This window comes from Rattus norvegicus, chromosome 2 (assembly GCF_036323735.1).
Source record: "Rattus norvegicus strain BN/NHsdMcwi chromosome 2, GRCr8, whole genome shotgun sequence".
In the NCBI taxonomy this organism is placed as follows: Eukaryota; Metazoa; Chordata; class Mammalia; order Rodentia; family Muridae; genus Rattus; species Rattus norvegicus.
In genome coordinates this window covers 106352027-106358096 of record NC_086020.1, presented here as the reverse complement: position 1 = coordinate 106358096, position 6070 = coordinate 106352027, and the positions used below count along the sequence as shown (strand labels likewise).

Genomic DNA, 6070 nt, shown 5'->3' with positions numbered 1-6070 from the left:
GAAACCATTCTGCTAAACAAAATGAGCCAGACCCAGAATGACAAATACTGCATGCTTTCTCTCATACACAGAACTAAGACTTAAAATATGTCTGTATATATGGTGTGTGTATAGATATGTATGTTTGTAGGTATTGAAACAAGAAAAGATCATGAAAGTGGAGAATGAGCTCTTAAGAGAGGTGGGAAATAGGGATGTAATGGATTATATATGATATGGTAGATAGATGGGTAGATAGATAGAAGGGACTAACTGGAAGAAGGGACGGAACCTGTAGTCAGTAGTGATGGAGGAGGGGGATGAATGAGAACAAAGCATAATAGCATCATGTATGGAGACATCATGATGAGACCTAATATTTCGTACGCTAACCCAATTATGGTGGTGGCCCCCATAGGCTCGTATATTTGAATGCTTAGTCACCAGGGAGCAGAACTGTTTGTAAGAAGTAGGGGGATTAGGAGTTTTGGCATTGTTGAAAGAAGTATGACACCAGGGGAGGGCTTAGAGATCTCAGATATCCAGGCCAGGCTCCAGGTTCTCTGGTTCACTTTCTGCCTGTAGATCAGGATGAGAAGGTCTCAGGTACTACTCCAGCACATGCCTATCTGCCACTGTGTGCCTCAGAATGTGGTCATGGCCTAAATCTCTGAAACAATAAGCAAGTTCTAAGTTAAATATGTTCTTTTATAAGAGTTGCCTTGTTACAGTGTCACACTGTTCATAGCAATAGAACAGTGACTAAGTGACATCAATAGTAAAGATAACAACTAAGTAGATATTTTAGAGTTAAATATATAAGACAGAATAATTAGTGATTGTGGAAGTCTAATGATTTAGTTATAAAATAGAAATCAAATTAATCAAGACATGAAGCAAATGTGCAGAAGGCTGCCTGTGCACGATGGTGCCTATATGTGGGAGATGGGGGTAATTTTTAAACTTTCTTTTGTGTCCAGACCACCTGAAATCAGTTTTAAATCCAGACAATTATGTGCTTTCCCCCACTGTGACTAGGTCACAGAAGAAGATGACAACTTACTCTGCTGGCTTTTCCTTTGTAGGTGGAAGCATTGCTGGATGACGGAGTTGGTCAACTGAGTGGGGCAGAGAGAACCTTTCTCCAGGGCCACAGATGTCTTAGTTTTGGTCTACATGTCAAGCTGAAGCAGGTATATCACATACATCTGGAGACCTCAATACCACTAGGGAGAAGGCCTCTCCCCAGGCACAGTTCGCCAGCTCACCTCTATTGTTGTCATTCAGAACTAAGGACCTAACCTTTCAGGCTGGTACAGTGCTTTAACAATAACCTTGAGTCTCTGTTCTCACATTTCCTTACAACTTTTAAGTCAGCTCATCTTCACCAGTGGGATAAATGATCTCATTTGCTATTTTTAATCTTGTAGCATGCACCTTGGATTAGAAACCCAGGACTGGAGAAGCTGGGGGCTCTGGGGAAACTGCAGAAATGAAATGATGTTTCTGGGACTCAGATGTGGATTCTCTGCCCCTTCTCTGGTTTGCTCCTTCTGCTTATAATGTAGTATTCTGCACCTATTAAGTGCTAACATGCCACTGTGGAGACGACTCAGCTGTAAAGCATTTGGCTGGTATAGACAAGATCTTAGGTTCAATTCCTAGCACCGCAAAAATAAAAATTAAACCAAAGCCACCAAACCCCAAAAAACCAACCAAGCAAGCAACAAAACAAAATCCAAACCCTAAAATTTCCAAATGCCCTGCTAGGGCACTTGTGTGCATTATTAAAAAGAATGGTAAACTCAGCACTCTCTTGATTTTTCTACAGTTACTTACCTCACAAACATTTATCCTTGGCATCTCTATTTCAGAGATGTTTTTCGTTGATCTTTTACATTTAGCTTATTTTTTCACACGTAGATTTAGTTTTTCCTCTCTTTTTGTTGCTCAGTGTTCCAACTATCTCTATGTATGTCATCTTTCTTGTGTCAATATTTCACATTCATTCTTTAAATTCTGGCAATTGTCTGAAATCATCTTTGATTGGCTATATCTCTACTATATATTGCTATGCTTTCATTAAAATGAGTAAAATACTAAATGTAAATATGAATTCTATATTCACAGGAACAAAAAAGGGAAGCCTCTTTGCTATGCAGAACGCCATCACTTTATTAACTCCAAACACAAGACTAAGGGCCACTTGTCTTTAAACCCTGAGTCTTGAGGTCAGTATTTATAAGGTAGCCTTAATCTAAGAAGCAAGATTTATGTTCTTCTTCTCAAACCTTTCTGCAGTTACCGCTGTTCCTTAAGAAACTTACTTTCCAATGCCAAAGGGCAGAGAAGGAAGAATTCTTTGAAACACAGAGTAAGACATGCATGATACAAGGTCTGCTTACACACCCCGACTCCCACCTCATACACCTTGACAGCAGACAGGCGTCACCACTAGAAACATAGCTCTTTCTTCAAAGAGAATGCCAGAGAAAGTTTATAGTGGAGATAAATACGAGTGAGCATGATCTGGGGACACAGATTGAGGTTCTCCCTAAATACTACATTCCAACATGGTAAAAGTTTCATAAAACATTTATAGTCCCAGAACAAAGGAAATAATAAATAATTTTCAGATGCATTAGGGGAAATAGCAGGTAGGTGTGTTACAGTAAAGTGAGGGCTACAGGTCCTGGATTCTAGCTATGACAGCTTTAACTTTTGGGTTGGTGGAAGATGGGGATCTTATCTGTCAATTTCTAGAGAGTCATGAAGATTCTTGGTCACATGCTTGGTAGTAAATGGCTTTTAGGCAGTAATATAGCCCAGGATTAATTAGGCATTACAACATCTCAGATCTTCACAATCATGTAAGTTTGGATAGTCAGTCAACCTTGGGCGATGTTAAATGTATGTATGGCAGGCTGGTTTTGATTTTTTGGGGGAGGGTTGTTTGTTTTATTTTGTTTTCCTTTTTTCTAGAAAATTCATTTAACACAAGACTCTACTCATATTGTCAGGCTTTAAGGAGGACACCAGCACCCTGTTCACATTGACCTACTTTATCTGGGAGCCATTTCCATTTGACAATGAGGACATGAAACTCAGAGGTCTCAGAAGCCTTATAGGAGCTTGTCAACCTTTCTCCTGAGAGCTGGCTTCACTGTATGGCTATTCCAGCTGGTGTTATGTGATGGTTGTATCAGGCCGCTGGTGGGATAATTCTGCATCCCCTTAATCAGGTGAGAGCTCTACATGGCCACAGTTATAAACATTAATGGAAAGGCCCTACCTCTCAGGTGCTCTATTATTTGAGCATGAAGGGTTATTATAGTAAGAAAGAAGGAATACTTTCCTGATGGGGATTTTCATGCTGGTAAATTGGCTATTTAGACTCAAATTCATATCATTACTAATTGGTGCTAGGATTTTTGTTCTGAGCTGTGCATATGCTAAGTAGCCATTTTCCCTCCTTGTATAATTATGGATTAACACTCTCATTTTACCTCCTGAAAGACAGAAATGGTTGTCTTACCTCAGGAGAAAATACCTCACCCAGTAATTATAGCTGGAGACATTGGTACCACGCAGCTGACCTTTTAGCAAGCTGTGGACAGAACCATGAAGAAAGTAGCATTGCTTAGGATCTTTTTCTTCATCAGGGTTTAATGGGGGTTGTGGGGGACAATATCTTCAAAGCAGGACCTGAGAGGGTACTAGGTAGCAAGTGGGTAGGTTTTTAAAGCAGTTGTTAAGAAGTTCCAAGGGGCCCCGAAAAGTGCCAGCAGATTCGCAAGGATTCCCTGAAGAAATGATCTTTTGGCAGAAAGTAAAGGCACATTTGCATGCAGCCAGGTCTGATGTATAGGGTCAAACATCTATGGAGGAAAGAGCCAGGGCCGGGAGGGGGCTGAACTTGGGAATTGGAAGACCAGGCAGGCTCTTAGCACGGTGGCAGGGGCAGTTCCTGGCCAGACTCTTCATACGTTTTTTTTCCCTTCTTCATCTCATAAGCACAAAGCACACAGATGTTCAAGATTGTCCTCACTGCCACAACAGTAGAATGTGTTTTTCCACCTGTGATTCAATTCTGATGATTTCAATTTGTTTCATAGAGAAACATAATAAATTATTGCTTTAGTACCAGTACGAATATCAGGCACATTGTGTGTTTGTTGTTGGTTTTGGCCATGGCCAAAGTATCAGGTAAACACTTGTCCCATATCAAGTTATTGAAGGTGAGAGGGTCAGTGTCTGAGTGGTTACATCCAATAGCATCATGTATCAATAATATAAAATACAAGCACTAGGAGGAAGAGGACACACCCTTTGAAAAAACTGTGAGAGTGCCCGTATTATCCCAGCATGTAGGAGGTTGAGGAAAAACAGAATTTGATATTATTTTCCATCATGTGGTGAATTTGAGGTGACTTATAAGGAGACTCAGTCTCAAAAATTAAATTAAACAAGAAAGGTAATTTTAAAAGAAGTTATCTGCCCACTTCGAAGTGTATTTTTTTTATTTCAAGAGTAAAATACTGGACTTATTGATAATTATAAGTGTTATGAATTTATGAACAATGTAGTAACTTCAAATATACAAGGCTTGGAATGGACAGTTCATAGATAACACACCAGCTGCAAAGCTTTTAGATTGATGTCTTCTGTGAGTCAGCACATGTGTAAAAACAAATAAATTATATAGAACAACTCTCTATCAGCAAAGAATGCATGATGTCATCAGGGTTACACTTGTAGAGCTAGTCACCTGTATGTTAAAAGCAGAGATGCAAACTTTAAGCTTATGTTCTTAGTTACTTAATATCATCAAAGCCTGGAATTTTTTAAAGTCCTGCTTTAAAATTCTATCAGTATTACTGACTATCATGCAAAAGTTCAAAAAACTGATGAGAAACAGATGGTTTATGTATGATAAACGTCACCTGCTGAGGATGTAGCTCAGTTGGTAGAATGCCTTCTTGCTATGCGTGAACCCGTGGTTCAATCCCCAGCACTACATGATTTGGAGGTAGTAGCATATGCTTCTAATCCTAGCATGTGGGTTGTAGAGAAAGGAGTACTTGGAATTCAAGACCATCCTTGGCTACCAGGCAAGTTTGGAGCCCATCGGGACCATATGAAACCCTATTTCAAAAACTAAAAGACAAAAGGAGAAAGGTCACCTGTTTAGAGCTGTGAAAGTCTGTAAATTTTGAAAAATGCGAATACCTCTAGCTACCATCACTAATAAAACAGATGTTTCCTGTCTTAGTTTGTAAGGCTGCCTAACAAAACCAGGACAGACTGTGTAGCGCATAGAGCCGAAGTTCATTTTCCCCCAGTGCTGGAGATTGAGAGGCCTTGGTCAAGGTGTTGTAAGGTATGGTTTTGGTTTCCCTTCTATGCAAGTACATGCTCTGGTGTCCCTCTGCAGGTCCAGGCTCTTGTCAAAGGGATACCAGCTGTGTTGCATTAGGGTCACCTGAGGATAATATATTTAACTCAATAACTTTAACTTAATTACTTCTTTAAAGACTCTGTTTCCAAATACAGTCATATCCTGAGGTCTGGAAGTTGGGAGTTCAAAATATGACTTTGATGGAAGGGTACACACAACCTGACCCTTGAAAAATCAAACCTCTTCTTCCCCAGTATACCTGCAGAGTCAGTCCTCTTCCATGACCTGTGTCTCTGGAAGTATTTGTATTTTCCTTATCCTGACAGTTTTGCCTTTTCAGGCCCATGAAAATGAAATGTTATAAATCTGGCCTGAGGGATGCCTTCTGCAACTGAAGGTGGTATATTGATTTGTGTGCAGGTCCACACACAGAAGGGGCACATCTAAACTCCAGGACTGCCTGTATTCATAGAGCTGGTTTGGTTATGAGTCTGGATGCATGTACATTCTCAAAGTAGAGGTCTCATCAGCTACAAGTCACACTTTGCTTTTTGTTGGGCCTCTCTCAGTGTAGAAAAGGAGAGCAACAATCAAGAGGCTAGCTCAAGTGGTTTAGCTGGTAATGGCACAGGCAGGAAAAATTAGTGTCCCACCCATCATCCAGAGGCCCCCAACTCTACTGTCAGAGGGGTG

General features: G+C 40.3%; 1 long non-coding RNA gene across 1 annotated transcript; it reads left to right on the top strand.

Annotated features, from left to right (window-relative positions):
- Window positions 1–1062: 1062 nt before the first annotated feature.
- On the top strand, window positions 1063–3223 carry LOC103691517 (uncharacterized). The gene is made up of 3 exons (XR_591012.4): window positions 1063–1172; window positions 2110–2210; window positions 3000–3223. It is a non-coding gene; the product is annotated as an uncharacterized LOC103691517 (long non-coding RNA).
- The last annotated feature ends 2847 nt before the right edge of the window (window positions 3224–6070 follow it).